The following is a 16,798-nucleotide window of genomic DNA, read 5'->3' on the forward strand; positions in this document are numbered from 1 at the left end:
GAGGCTGACCCAATGTGTGGGATCTCCCTGGGCACGGTGGACACAAGAAATCTATAGGGGATATAGAACAAATTCTTACGGAGTTGGGAATGAGATAGACCGTCTATGCCCCTGTCTTTGAAGGCCCTGATAGGGTCATAGCCACTGCAGGAATGAAAGCCAAAATACTCCAATTCGCCCTAATAACTGGTATGGGATGCTGATATCCATACTGAGCGCAGTTGTAGGACAAGACATCCATGATCTTGGGCAGTCCACTGCTGAGCTGGGGGAAACTGACAAATTTCAAGAATGGGTACAGGCTGTGGGAAAGACCTGACACAGAGTGGGAGCTCTAGAATCCAAAAGTCTATCCCAATCAGCTGTAAAGGGTCCATCAAAAGTAACCCGGAAACAAATGGGGTTTGACCTCATTGCTCCTGGGACAACACCTGAAAAGATAAGAGTGGTAACCCAATGCTGTGTTGATCGGCCTGTGGAAAGCCTTATAACCTGAACAGCAGTTCAGACCTGCCCCTACTGCCCCTATCACCTCTACTACCTCTAGTGCCCCACCTACTTCAGCAGAGGCCTCAGGGAAGCGCCCCTATTCGGAGTGGGTGCCTCCCATTCCCAAGGTATACGACGCAGGCCAAGATCGCCTCCAGGTGAAGGCCATTGGGGGCTATCAGAGGCCTCATGCTGGACTCAGTATTCACTGGTCTTCCAGAAATAAAAAAGGGTGATGGCTGTCATTGAAACTAGAGCCAAATTGATTCTAATACATGGTGACCCTAAAACAAGCTACAAGCAACAACATGGATCAATCTCACATCCATAATATTGATTGAGAAAGAGAAGACACAAAAAATTGATTGCAGTATGATTTTATACACATGGTGTTCAAAAGCTAGCCAAAACTAAAATATATCATTTATTGACACATACAAAGGTGGAGAATTATAAAGAAATGCAAATAAGAGACTACTATAAAAATCAGGATAGCCATTACCTCTAAGGCAATGCAGAGATTTGGGATCAAGAAAGATACACAAGTAGACTACATCTGTTGGCAATTCTTGATCTGGGTGGTATTTTCCACAGATGGCAATGCTATTTTTTATGATTTTCTATTGTGACTAACACTTCAACATAGAAAATGGGTGCTAGTGACTGCTGAGACAAGTAGTAAATGGAATGAGCCAGGTCATGAATAGGAATAAAGTTCTGCCTTGCTTCCTCTGTCAGGACACTTACCCTTAGAATCCAATTACCATGGTGTGAGCAAGTCCAAATTATCCTACGGAAAGAGACTTCATGGAGAAACTACCTGGAGAGGCCTCAATGGAGAAAAATTGAGGCCTCCAACCAACTACCAATATTATATTGGCCTCCAGCCAACCACCAAACTCATAAGTGAATAAGCATTCAAGCCTTCTTGAGGTTGAGGCCCAACACAACGAGCAGAGAGAAGCCATCTCCTGGTGCCCCTGTTCACATTCCTCGCTCACAGAATTCACAAGCATAATAAAACAAGTTTTGTATCTGCTTGGTATGTTTTTGTAGTAATTGGAAAAGGTGGTCACTTTACAACAATTTGTTAAGTTATACTAACAGGTTCATCAATTTTACCATGTATGATATATTTTTCACAATAAAATATTGTTTTAAAAATCAGGTTTTTAGGGGCTGGCCCCGTGGCTGAGTGGTTAAGTTCGCGCGCTCCACTGCAGGCGGCCCAGTGTTTCGTTGGTTCGAATCCTGGGCGCGGACATGGCACTGCTCATCAAACCACGCTGAGGCAGCGTTCCACATGCCACAACTAGAAGGACCCACAATGAAGAATATACAACCATGTACCGGGGGGCTTTGGGGAGAAAAAGGAAAAAATAAAATCTTTAAAAAAAAAAATCAGGTTTTTAACCATGTGCCTTTTTTCTATTTTAACTTACATGGTATTTAATATGCTGCTTTTTCTTTAACTTCTCCCACTTACAGAGCAGCAAAACTCGGTTCAAAGCACATCAGTAAAGTTGACAGATTCCACAGATTCAACTCTAAAAAGTTCCACCTTCCCATTTCCACTGCTTGCAACCTTAGTATATCTCTTTTTACATACTGACTAGACACAATCTCAAAAACTGTATTTCTTATACCCATTCCGATCTATATTACACACTGTTATGTTATTTTTCTAAAACAGAGCTCAGATCATATTACTTCCCTGATTAAAAAAGAAAAACAAGGGTATCAACTAATGATTTAAGAAGGTAAATCAAGCACATACTTATGATCTCTCCCACTTAAGAATAAACTAAAATAAGAGGAAAATAGAAAAGTATATTCCTCAATCAATAAAAAGTATGTAATGTAAGATATGAGTAGGTAAGAAATTCCAAAACTTCTCTGGAAGATGAAAAATTGATTAAGATGACTAGATTGATAAAATAAGAACAAAAGTTGAAAAAATGTTAACAGTGGTAGAGGATACAGTTGAATGGCCCTGAAGAATATCCAGAGATGCTGGACTCCAGGAGTATAGTGACAGCAGAGATAGGTATGAGAAGTGGGAGTGGGAATTGGAGGTACTGAGTGCATGCAGGTGCAATGGTCCACCTCCCCTAGCCTCAGCTCTTCTAGTCTGATTACAGGAAAATCATACAGATTCCCCCAAAAAAGCCATCTCTAAACAGTTTGAACCAATAGTCGCAGAAGAAATAGGATAACAGGGTATCTATATCACATAATAATAGAGTCTCCACACATTTGTATGTTATGGAGTTTGGGGATACCCTGCATAATAGCTAAATTGCCGCCAGCTCGTTCTTAGCTGAAGTCTACCAGCCTGAAAGTCCCACCCACTATGAGATATGAGAGGACATTCAAGGACCATCAAACTTGTGAAGAAAGTTTGCAATACAAATGAGAAAGCTAACCCCTGATCCCAGATGGAAGAGTATATTTGTAACATTGGAGAAGAAAAAACTACATCTAATTAGCATCATTTAAAAAATTCTAGATTTTGTATTCATACAAACCAGAATAGGGTTCTATGAAAAATCAAAAAAAATTACCCTTGAAAATTATGAATGGTGAAAAATGATAGAAGAATTGAGGAAAACTCCTAGAATTTAGAGCAAAACAATTAAGAAACTAAAAATTTGGGAGACATAAAGGTACACTCCATGTTGTCAAATAGAAAATTAATAGAAATTTCTGAAAGGAGAAAATATAGGATGTATTCTAAGAAAATAATAGCAGAAAATTTCACAGTAATAAAAAGTGACAGGAACCTTAAAATTGCTAGGGCCCACTAAGCACAGGAAGGATTAAGTGCACATGCACACACGCACACGAACACAATGACTTCATCTAAACATTTGACAGTGATTTTTTCCATATACGAGGGATGAAAAAACTAGCAAATAGCTTACAGAAAGGAAAGGCAAAAACAAAACACAAAAACAAATACCAAAATAGAAAACAAAAAACACAAACAAGAGCTAAAAGGGCAGCAGAGTTTGCATCAGAAAAACCGCATGCTCAACACCAAGGACGACGAAAATGACTCAAGTTTTCAATGGAAGTAATCTTCTCTTTGAGTTATATGTCCACTAAATTAAAATTTAAAAGTATGAATATACATGTAAACATGAGAAATGTTGTCTGCTACCCATCTTTACCGGGGAAGTTACTTGGAGATGGACACCAGCCAACGGAGGGCCTAAATCTAAAAGCAGACAGACAAGTGTCCAGGGAAGAGTAAGCACTCGCTAGGGGGGCCAGGAAGGGAATGAGCGACGACAGTTACGCACCAACCGTCCAGAGTAAACAGTGCAGCTGAAAGTAGGAGCAATAATTTCTTCACAGTAAATGTGAGGTGTTAGAAGATCACTAAGATAACATAAAGACTAAAAATGCAATATAAAATAAAGCAATTAGACACTATGAAGGGATCATTACAAGAGATAAAATTATTTAACATTATATTAATTATAAATTACTCCACTTTGTTGTAAGCCATGTGTATATTACCATAACATAGGAAAAATAAACCTGGTATTAAAAGCCTTTCAAAATCATCTTTTTCTGATGATGACAGATCCTATGTATTTACTCTCAGGGCAAATTACATTACTAGTAATTGTTGCATAGTAAATGTTTGTTTAGCTTGCCTTTTTCAAAAATGTCATTTTCCTTCTGGAGAATGCTCTCTCACATCCACGTCACAAGAGCCTGCTGAAATTCCGTTTACTCAAATTAGTGTCGGTAAAATACAAAGACAAATGGCTTCATCCACAGGTGTATCTGTGGTACTGTGAGAGTTACAATCTCTCTGAAACCTCTTCTGATCTGCAGCCTATAGATTGTGTTTTCTTCCTCCTTTATAGCTCAACAGCACTGTGTTTCACCTCTCTAATGACATTTATATTCTGCCACATACTACAGATATTTTGGTGCTTGTTTCATCCTTCCTATGAGATTGAACATTTTTACAGAGCAGACACATTCTCACTTACTTTTATAGTCAGCACCCTGACCACGACAGAGGCTTGCTAAATGTCTTGAATTGAAATGACTCAGACCAAATCTCCTTAAGCCTTGCCTCTATACGAATCGTAGACACAGAGTTGTTAAGCCGTGAGTTCCTGGGAGGACTTTTGCACACAGCTCATCAGAGATTCTTTCCCTATTTACTTGATAAAAATGAACATTTATAATGCTATGTTGCAGCTTTTATTATGCCACCTCCAAGTCAAACCCTTTTGAGACCCCTACTGCCTACTGCATCCATTAAAAACACTCAGCCTAACATTTAAGGCCTTTCTCAGTTTGACTGTAGGCTTCTTTCATAGCCTTCACTTTAATAATTATATAATGTACATTCGCACTCAATAACTATTAGCTAAAAGTATGATTTAATAAGTTAACGAAGTATTTTGGAAGAGGAGATCTAAGCCTACCGCCTTTCAGTTCAAGCAGTCATTGATATGCTATGGAGAAAGGACCTGGAAGTTAAAGGTCCTATTTCGCTTTTTTAAAAAAAGTTCGTAAAAGAGAAATAAAATTCCTGCCACTCTCACCCAGTAGGATACCACAAAGATTAATGAGGTAATGCAATAAAAAGTGCTCTAAGCTATTCATATGAATGATGCTTTACAGAGGTACTTTATTGTAATTATTCTCTGCATTTACCTTTAATGCCATATCTAAAGGATTTTGGACTAGAAAAGAAAGTAACTAAAGTTGTTTCAAAGTCATCTGTTCCAATCTTGACTGTTAGCTATTGTTTCTTAAGTTAATTAAAATCCTCATCTTACACAATTTGCTTGTTTGTCTCACCTCTCTAATGACCTTTATATTCTGCCACATACTACAGATATTTAGGTAGTTGCTTCATCCTTCCCATGAAATTGAATATTTTTACAGAGCATTCTCACTTACTTCTATAGTCAGCACCTTGACCACGATAGAGGCTTGCTAAGTGTCTTGAACTGAAATGACTCAGACCAAATCTCCTTAAGCCTTGCCTCTATACAAATCTTGGACACAGAGGTGTCTAAGTAGATTAATGTAATGAATTAAGTGAGATAACATATTTTAAAAAGTGATCGGTTCTTGGTAAGACTCTAGTAAATGCTTGTTTTTGTTACTGTTACTGTTTTCAGTCAAAATAGTTATAGTAGAAATTGTTTTAGAAGTTATATCAGTGCAGTTGGCAGGAGTATCTAGAAAAAGAGGGCAGCTCAGGGAAGCCAATTAAAGTCGGAATGTCGGCATTTAATCGACTATCCAGAATAAATGAATGGAGATCATACTCTTAGATGTTAGTTGCTTGCTTGTTTATCTGCGTGCTTTTGAGTGACCTATTGTCCAATCATATCACGATTTAAAATTGAACTTTCATAAACAGTTCACAATGATGGCCTAGTAGAGACAAAGTTGTTCAAGAAGCAACTCATTGGGGCCAGCCCTGTGGTGCAGCGGTTAAGTTCGCACATTCCCCTTCTCGGCAGCCCAGGGTTTGCTGGTTCGGATCCCGGGTGCAGACATGGCACCGCTTGGTAAAAGCCATGCTGTGGTAGGCGTCCCATATATAAAGTAGAGGAAGATGGGCGTGGACGTTAGCTTAGGGCCAGCCTTCCTCAGCAAAAAGAGGAAGATTGGCAGCAGTTAGCTCAGGGCCAATCTTCCTCAAAAAAAAAAAAAAAATGAAGCAACTCATCACTAAGTGATCAGTATCGAAGCATTTTCTTTTCTGGAACACAGGAGGTATAACCCAAAGACAGACTGATTTAATGTAGTAATAAATTGGATCTGTCAACAGCCAATGTAAATAATATCGTATGTGAACAAAAGTCATGGTGATAAACCTATATGCATCACACTAAACCTACAGGCATCACACTTTCTGATTTCAAAATATACCACAAAGCTACAGTAATCAAAGTAGTTTGGTACTGGCATAAAAACACACATCTCAATCAATGAAAGAAACAAAGAGCCCAGAAGTAAACCCACACATGTATAGTCAACTCATTTTCAGAAAGGGAGCCAAGAAAATAGAATGAGGAAAAAACAGTCTCTTTAATACTTGGTGTGGGAAAACTGGATATTCACATGCAAAAGAATGAAACTGGATCCCTATCCCACGCCACTCACAAAAATTAACATAAAATAGATTAAAGCCTTCAATGTAAGACCTGAAATCATATAACTCTTAGAAGAAAACACAGGGGAAAAGCTCCTTGACATTGGTGTTGGAAATGATTTTATGGATATGACACCAAAAGCACAAGTAACAAAAGCAAAAATAAACAAGTGGGGCTACACCAAACTAAAAAGCTTCTACACAGGAAAAGAAATGATTAGCAAATCAAAAAGGAAACCTACAGAATGGTAGAACATATCTGCAAATCATTCATCTGATAAGTGGTTAACATCCAATATATGTAAGGAACTCATACAACTCAATATCAAAAAAATAAACAAACAATCTGATCATAAAAGGACAAGGACCTGAATATACATTTTTCCAAAGAAGACATACAAATGGTGAACAGGTACATGAAAAGCTGCTCAACATCACCAATCATCAGGGAAATGTAAATCAAAGCCACCACGAGATATCATTTTGTACCTGTCAGAATGGCTATTTCCAAAGGCAAGAGATGACAGGTGCTGGTGAGGATGTGGAGAAAGGGAACCTCTATTCACTGTTGGTGTGAATGTAAACAGATACTATGGAGTTTCCTCCAAAAACTGAAAATAGAACTACCGTATAACCCAGCAATCTCACTTTTGGGTGCATATCCAAAGGAAACAAAATGTTTATCTTGAAGAGAGATCTGCACTCGCGTGTTCATTGCAGCATTATTCAGAATAGCCAAGACAGGGAAACAACCTAATTGTCCATCAACAGATAAATGGGTAAAGAAAATGTGGTACATATACAATGGAATATTATTCAACCAGGAAAAAAAAGGGAAATATTGCCATTTGCAACAACATGGATGGCCTTGAGGGCATTATACTAAGTGAAATAAGTCAGCGAAAGACAAACGCTATATGATCTCACTTAAATGTGGAATCTAAAAAAACCGAACTTATAGAAACAGAGAGCAGACTGTTGTTTGCCAGAGGCAAGCATGTGGGGGTGGGAATAAACAGCTAAAGGTGGTCAAAGGGTACAAACTTCCAGTTATAAGAGGAGTACATTCTGGGGATACAATGTACAGCATTATAACTACAATTACATCTGAAACTTGCTAAGAGTAAATCTTAAAAGTTCTCATCACAAGAAAAAAAATTGTAACTATATGAGGTGATGGAAGTGTTAACTAACTTTATCATGGTAATTATTTCACAATATACACATAATTTTGTATACTTTAAAATTACACAATGTTACACATCAATTCTATCTCAATAAAACTGGGAAAATTTTTTTTAAATAGAAAACAAAAAATAAATAAATCTAAGGAGACACATGTGACAGGCAAACATCTGCATTGGTCCCCATTGGTCCCCATCTACCTTCTCGTACTCATGACCTGTCTAATCAACACTCATGCCTTGAGTGATGGCAGGACATATGACTTGCTTTTCACCAATAGAATACGGGAAAGGACAAGGATCTCACTTCTGTGACTGTGTTACAAAAAACCATGACTCCATATTGCTAGCAGATTTTATTACCTTCTTGGCTTACATGGTGATGAAGCTAACTGCCATGTGGGAGAGGCCCAGGCTGCCAATAACTATTGAGTGAGCTTGAAATTGTATCCTATTCTAGCCAAGCCATCAGATGAATCCATAGACCTTGGCTAATACCTTGGTTGCAGCCTTGTGAGAGACTGAAGCAAAGGACCAGCCTAAGCCATGCCTGGATGCCTGAGCCACGGAAACTATGAGATAGTAAGCAAATTGTTTTAAGCCATTAATATTTGGTGGGATTTGTTACGCAGTTGTGTCTAATGTGTCATTTACATTTGGATGCTTATTTGGAACTGAATTTTTCTGGGAGGGATGAGTGTGTGACAAGTTAATATTCTGAAGAAGTTTTGTAAAAATTCAATGGAATTAAGCCAGGACCCATGAATTTTAATATTATTAAAATTTTCTTTTTTCTAAAACAAAAAAAATTATGTACCTTGCAACGTTAAAAGCTCAAAACCTGCCTAGATAGCAGCAGGCTTGGACAAGGACTTTCAAAGTTTTCCAAGACACACATCATAGTGTTTGCTTAAATTATAAAAGAACACTGAGAGCTGAAACTCATTTTGATATAAAATAACCTTAGAAAATTTCTAAAAATATTGAGAAAAACACTAAAACTTGCCTTGATTTCCCGAGTACACTCAATGCTGCTATAAATAATTTCAAACAATAATACCTCTCTGAGGCAGATTTTCTTCTAGTGGATAGTTCTTGTTCTCCAGCGTAGACTGGCTCTATAATGATCATCTGTGTTAAACACCCTTGTGTTATCACAACATGCATCCTATCTGAAATAGCATATGTCCTGTCTCAGACCCACTTTTATGACTACTTCCTTTCAGCATATCCATTTACATAAATTTTAGTTCAACCAGAATGTAAAGGGGAAATAAAGCTATATTTGACTCAACTTTAATATGAATAACAGACTGAAATAGATTTTGCTACTTCTTATTTTAACATTTGATCATATTAGTCATAGCTGTTTTAAATTCCCAGTCTGCTAATTCCAACATCCCAGCTATGTCTGTTTCTGATGCTTGCTCTGTTTTGTGTTTTTTTTTTTTTTGTCATTGTGTTTTTTGCCTTTTGGTAAGCTTTGCAATCTTTTCTTGATAGCCAGATATGATGTACTGGGTAAAAGAAACTGCTATAAATAGACCTTTAGTAATATGGTGAGGTGTAGGGGGAGGGGAAGAATTCTATAGTCCTATAATCAGGTCTCAGTCTTTTAGTGAGCCTATGCCTCTGGACTATAAATTTCACAAGTGTTTCTTAATTTCTTTCTCACCTCATAGGTGGGACAGGATGGCTAGAGTAGGCTGGAGTTGGCTATTTCCTTTCCCCAGATCAATTAGTCTCTGATAATACCCAATCCCTTAGCGGCTGGTTAACTAGTTTCCCCGAGGGCAGGCCTTGTTGAGAAGAGCAGAGTGCTCTGGCATATTTCAGAGTGATTCCTCTTCCTCTTCCCCCAGTATGAAGTGTGAGATTTTTCTCTGATATCTATTGTGGGAATCTTGTTGAGCTCCTAGAGGTAAACCTCACAGTGTTGTTGCAGTCCCATATCACTGGGTCCCCAGGGATTTTTTAACTCTCAGCTTTGTCCACACCCAGGTTCTAGCAATTTACAGTTTGGTTTTCTTACCCAGGCACTGGTTCCTGGCACTAGTTACGGCAGCAATTTCTACTCATGAGCCTCTGCTCCAGCAAGCCGAGACTTCCTGTATTTGCCCATTTGTCTCTCCAATCTTGGGTCAGCGGTTTGCCCTGTGTCCTCCCCTCTTTACAGATGCAAGAGTTATTCATTCTTCAGTCTGTTCAGCTTTTCACTTGTTGTCAGGACAGAGTGGGGACTTTCAAGCTCCTTACTTATGGAATCAGAAACCAGAAGTGTTCAATACTCTGTATTTATAGTAGGAACTGAATACATTGTTGAATAAAAAAATGTACCACTGAAGTCATCAGCATCCTAACGTGTGAATGTAACTAAGATTCCATTGGTGGTGTTTCCATATATTTGGGGTTAGAAGAAAATTGATTTCAGGATGATAATTAACTGTATGCTATTTGGTTAGGGACTAACCAGTAACAAATTGCTCAGTGTTTATCAGGCTCTCATATTCTTGGGGAAAGATATAATCTTGAAAACTGTATTGTATATCGGTAACAGATTCTACATATTGTTGTTAAATGAACTGTACTCTTTTTAATATATTAATCGTTGTAAGTAGGCTTTTACAAAATAAGCATGATAAGCATGTTATCACAGAGACAAGTAAACAATAACTGTCTCACATTTTATCTATATAAATACTTAGAGTATTGAAAATAGAACAAGAATTTGTCTTAAGGGTTAACTGTCCTTGTTTAGAAACATCATTGATGGAGAAAAAGGGTCATTGACAGAGTCTAGATGGAGAGGGGAAGATGAAGGGAGGACTAAATTCCTTTGCATGAGAAATGTATAGAACCTTTTTGGTTGCTTCTCTACTAATTTTGCCACAAGAAAAAGGGAGAAGACGAAAGAAAGGAAAAACAATCAAAAAGGTGTCAGGAGGACAGACGTTATTTGAGCAGGCATGACAAGTGAATATTAACAGTGAAGACTTGGGATAAAAAGCTACTTTTAGAATAATGAATGCTATTGTTTAGTCTTAAATAGACTATTTGGGGGATGTTGATTGTTACCATTTCCTAAATTTTTCGGTAAATTATGCAGCACACACAAATACCTCATGAGATTGTGTGTGTGGTTTCATGAGTGAATAGATTCACATCCAAGTGTGTGTGGAATGGGAAGCATGGGTAGGAGTTGATCTATGAAATTAATTAATTTGTTGAAGGAGAAGCTTTGAGCCAGAGATGATTAAGTTGATCTAAGTCACAAAGGTATTTATCCTAATCTTGAGGCAGAGGTGGGTGGGTGTATATTGTCACTGGATTTTTGCACTCTGTGGATTTGAGTCAATATTGTGGCTAATTTAAGGGTAGCATGACAATAAACTAATTTAAAATGAAAACAAAATTCCAAAAAGAAGCAACCACAAAACTGACTTCACATACACAACATGCTAAAAAGAAGTATTTTCATATATTCACCTACAGGTAACAGACAAATATTTTTCCACATTCTATACAATCTCAACCCAAACTGGGGAAGTTGAAGAAAGTATAGTGCATAGATATGGTATATTATTAAATATCATTTATGATAGCTTCAAATTGTAAAATGTAGTCTCTGATAATCCAATTTCATGTTTACCCATCAATAATTTTTTTTATAAAATACAACATCTTTTGTGATGCAGATTTGATGGAATAATGTAAAATGATGAATTATACCTCGAAATCACCACATTCTATTATCTTTATAAATTTTACCAGCTTTGAACTTATGACTCCACCATAAAACACGAAATGCAACACCATCAACTAAAATTTGTTCAATATTCTAATTTGCTACATAGTTGGGCTCTTCAGGAATATAATTTATTGACATCAAGCTGTTTGTAACTCTCTGTGTTTAAATTATATTTTTACAGCCAGTGGGATACATATCATCTAGTCGCCTCCAAAAACTGAAGCACTAATGGAAAAGTCAGAAGCAACATGCTGATTTCCCTTTAGAGCATGAAAAATAGAGGGAGAGAGGAGAGAAGAAGAAAGAGAATAAGAAAGATAAGGAGACAGAGAAGGTCTGAATATTGGAGACTGAAGAAGTGAGAGTTAGACACATTTTGAATATATCATCATACCAGTTTCCATTATAAATTATTAAAATAACACCTCTCAAGTTCTCTTTGAAATAGCTTGAAATTTCCATGCCATCCATTTGTAAGACTCTAAGTGGATTATTTATAAGTATGAAATGGTCAATAACAATTCACTTTCCATTTTAAAGTCAGCTATTTTTTCTGTATTTTGGAGAGAGAAATGGGTGAAAAAGACACTTTTTGAACTATGGCATCTTGAATTCAAAATCAAATGAGTAATCCTGGATTTATTCACAAGGAGAACATTGCAAGGTGGATTTTTTTTAACACTTCTTTTCTAACATTCTTCCTCTAGAAAAATAAGCAACTCACTGTGCCAGAATAGTGCATGACCTGATTCTTTAAATAGAATGCATCCACAGGATCACTGAACAGGCTTATCAAATGTTCTTAAAGGCAAGATCCCTTGATGAGAGATTCTTGGGATATAAGCATGCCCTGAATTTATCAATAGCTTGAAAGCAAGATAGGGATAAGACTGGTCACTGACTACACAAGAATCTATCAAGTTCTCTTTGAAATAGCTTGGCATTTCCATGTCACCCATTTAGGATGTTTTACATTGACAGATGCTTTGTATGTTTTTGAATTAAATTCCAAAGGGAAGAAAAAGCAAACTCACTGACCTTAATGGTGGAGAAATTTAACTTCCAAAATTATGAAAAGAAAAAAAAATGCTATCAGTATATTCTTACATACCATTTATCTGCTAAAAGGATGAAAAAGTGTTAACGGCATTAAGAGAAAAGAAACTTTTTTTACATTAATGCAATTTATTTCCAGAGGATAATACTGAAGCAAGTAGTTTAGTGGAATTAAAAAATGGATTGATTTATGGGGCCGGCCCTGTGGCCTAGTGGTTCAGTTCGGAGCACTTCACTTGGGCGGCCCAGGTTCACAAGTTCAGATCCCAGGAGCAGACCTACATCACTTGTCAGCCATCCTGTTGCACAAACCCACATATAAAATAGAGGAAGACTGGCACAGACGTTAGCTCAGGACTAATCTTTCTCAAGCTAAAAAAGAGGAGGATTGGCAACAAATGTTAGGTTGGGGCAACTCTTCCTCAGCAAAGAACAAAATAAAACAAAACATGGATTGACTTAGTGAATGGAAAGTTATTTTAGCTGGGGATAAAACAAGTAAAGTCTTTATGTTTGCATGCTTCAGTTATAAAAACTATATGCTTAGCTGGGGAAAACTTGCCCTTTTATTATGGTGATTTATTATAAGTAAATGTATTCTCACAAACAACTAGCACAGCTTTTTTCAGGTTCAGAAATCAAATTAAATGATCTACGAACATCCTCCTACCTGGGAATCCAATGGTTCCTATCTTGATGAAAATCTTATGACTATTCCTTAAACTACCATAGTGAAACACAATAAAAGGAATTATGATCACTTTAAACTGGGTGGCATTCATCAAATGGTAACCTAGGGGTGAAAGGTCCTATATTCCATTTCCAATCCTTTGTATCATCTACTGAACTAATGTATTTTTCTTTTTAAAATGTCCCAAAAGATATAAGATGTCCTTGTGCTTATAGGATTTTGAAATTTTATTTTAAGGAATCAAAAGAAATTTGCTCTGTGAGCAGGTTTTTAAATTTGGCTTCAGACCTCTGATTCAGGGAACAAGCAATCTCCTTCCAACCTTTTCTTCTACTGGAAAGATGTCCCCTTTTAACCCATGCCTCTTGGCCCAACACAAATCAATGAACTCAAGACGCAGTATACCACGTCTTAAAAATCCATTTAGAAAACAATTGCTCCATTCAAAGTTCATCTCCTTCCCTTATCAGAAATTGCTGGAAATGTAATTTTGCAGCAAACATTTCATTTCTTGTCTTGAAATAGATTGAGGTAAATGTAAAGCCAATGATTAGATAAATGTAATGTCTTGGGTTGATGCCACAATGCAATATTCGATGGTGTGGTCAGTACTGATGGATGTTTTGTATAGTTACTCAGCTGTATAACAGGACGAATTCCCATGACTCTATTTCAAATACTGTGTGGCTCCTCTCAATTAATATTACCAAAAGTACTTTGGCACAGACACAAAAAGCATGAGGGATTAGTGCTGAGCATGCAAGTGCAGTCATCATTGCTCTGTACAGAGATTCTCCTTTATAGAATAAACTGTATCTGTGTGCAATTTATGTACTGAGCCTCACTGCACACAGTAAATGACACAACAAAGATTCTTTCTCCCTCAAAAATCACATCTATGAGGTTATAAATAGAAAGCCTGTGCTAAGTAATCACCTACAGTACAGTTAAGGATTAAATCCTGATGAAGTTAACACACATACAAGGGCACACACAAGCACTGTAGCCGTAGAAACACATTACTTATGAAAGTCTTTATTTTAATGGCAAGGAAACATATTTCTCTTCTGTCTTCCCTGCTAACAAAGCACATATCATTCAATCCAAAAGAGGAGGAAAGGAAAAGACATGACTTTCTCTGAGAAGGAATAAAAAACAGAAAATTGGTAACATCTTTAGAAAACATTTTTTGGAAATGTAGAGGCTAAATTTTCTGACACTGGTACTTAGATTGCATAAGATAGGAACGAATCATATAACACAATCATAAATATCTTTTTTTCAAGTTCTGCTTCTCATGATGGTTGTTCTTTCGTGGTTATATTTCACTGTTATATAGAAACCCATGATTATCAGGGACAATATCAAGTCACTATCATTTGTTTCAGTGATCAAAATGATAAATTTCCACAATTTACCTTTTGTGTGTGTGTGTGTGTGTGTGAGGAAGATTGGCCTTGAGTTAACGTCTGTTGCCAATCTTCCTCTTTTTTGCTTGCAGAAGACTGTTGCTGAGCTAACATCTGTGCCAGTCTTCTTCTATTTTATGTGGGATGCTGCCACAGGATGGCTGGATGAGCAGTGCTCGGTGCACACCCAGGATCCAAAACTGTGAACCCCAGGCCACCAAAGCGGAGTGTGTGAACTCAACCACTGCGCCACCAAGCCAGGCCCCATAACTTCCCTCTTTTAAATTAAAATGTTCAGTACTTGCTAAAACATCTAACACAATAATTATCAATAAATCAACATTTTATTTTCTTGCATCCTTAGGTCCAGCATTGGATAGTGATTTAGAAAGATCTGTCATCTCTCCTATTGAAGTAATATGTGATCATTATTTGCAACTCTTAAAATAATTTTTATGATTTTTTTCTAGCCTCCATCCATGTCTATTGTTTAGCATGCAATAGACACTTTCTCTTTTCTTCTTGAGGATATGAGTTACAGACTTTTTTTGTCTTTTGTTTCTTTCTTGCATTCTCTCAGTATCTTCTGATTTTTTTTGTTTCTTATTTATTTGTTTTATTCTTTGTTTTTCCTGTTGGAGGCTTCACTACTGGTGGCAGTCAGATAAGTTTCAACTGCTAAAGAATTCTCAGAGTACTGGTAACCTTAATGCTTAGGAATCTACGGGTTATTGCAAGAAAAGAATGCAAAATAGCAGCAGCATTGAAATAAAAGAAATGCATCTCAACCAAAGATCTGCCTCACAGCATAGATCAGGAGAAGCCAAGAACTAGCTCTTACTGTCCTCCATCTGCAGGACCACAGCAGAGGCACTTTTTCTCTCAAATCAGAACCACCAAGATAGGCACAGAACACCCTGGAACCAGGGAACCTAATGTAGGCACATTCTTGTGAAGTAACCAGCCCCAGTGGTAGAGCCCTCTGGAAGTCTCACTTAGACCAGGTGTAAACCATCATCTCACTGTTATCAATAAACGATGCTCACAAGCTGGTACAAACTACCAGAAACTGCCCTTTGGCCCCTCGGTTGAAAAGCAACACTATTAATCAGTACAACTCACGCCTTGACTAGGAGTCAATACTGTCTTGGCACATCTCTCACTTCAGCAAAACAGCTCAGACCAATTCCAGGCACGCTGGGATCAACCCTCACACCATAGCTTTTCTTAAATAAAACTGTGCAACGAAAACACTGACTGAAACTCTGGATACACGTGCATGGCTTACCTCTGACTCTTGGTGAACAAGCATTTTCATCGGGGAACACCAAACGGAAATTTTGGAAACTTCATTATCCGAGGCAACTTAGACTCTCTAGGAAAGGTTATGATCCGCGAGAAGCCGGAAGTCACATAACTACCCATCGGGAAACCTCTCGCGGGACAGCAAGGCCTGCCGCGAGATGTCGTCGGCCGCCGCTCTGCGCTCGTCCTGGCGGAAACCTGGCCGCGGGAACTCACAGCCCTGTCGTTTTCGTGCGCTTTCCGTCCTACATCTGGAATGGAGTGACTGCTGTGGCAATTCCTGGAGAAGATTTAATTGTTGCTTTTGACAGTTTGGTGAAGGATTTTCAATTCACATCTGGCCCCAAATGTTATAAATTAACAGACAAAACAAACATTGGATGCGGCGGTTTTCATGGAGCCTGAGGCTGACAAGGGTTATTGAAGCAAGACTAAAGATGTATACGCATTCCAGTATTAAGGCGTGACTAGGGGAGCTGTTGCTGTGATGCCGTCTGCAATCCTCTCTCCCAGGTGCTTCTTTCCATACTGTTTGCAACATCTTCAGGGTGAAGAAGTAAAGGGAGTCATGTACAGCTTGGACGGTGTCAGGGTAGGGTGTCTGTTGGTTCACGGTCCTGGGATTTCCCAGGTGAAATTCAAAACTGGCCTGTGTCCGTGGAGAGCAAGGAGAGACTGAAGAAGGAGGCAGACCACTCCAAATTGGTAGGTGGCAGTTTTAATAAGCGAGGGAACTCACATGCAAGGCTTGTTGTGGGTGATCGGAGGACGAGG

This window comes from Equus quagga, chromosome 2 (genome assembly GCF_021613505.1).
Source record: "Equus quagga isolate Etosha38 chromosome 2, UCLA_HA_Equagga_1.0, whole genome shotgun sequence".
Lineage (NCBI taxonomy): Eukaryota > Metazoa > Chordata > Mammalia > Perissodactyla > Equidae > Equus > Equus quagga.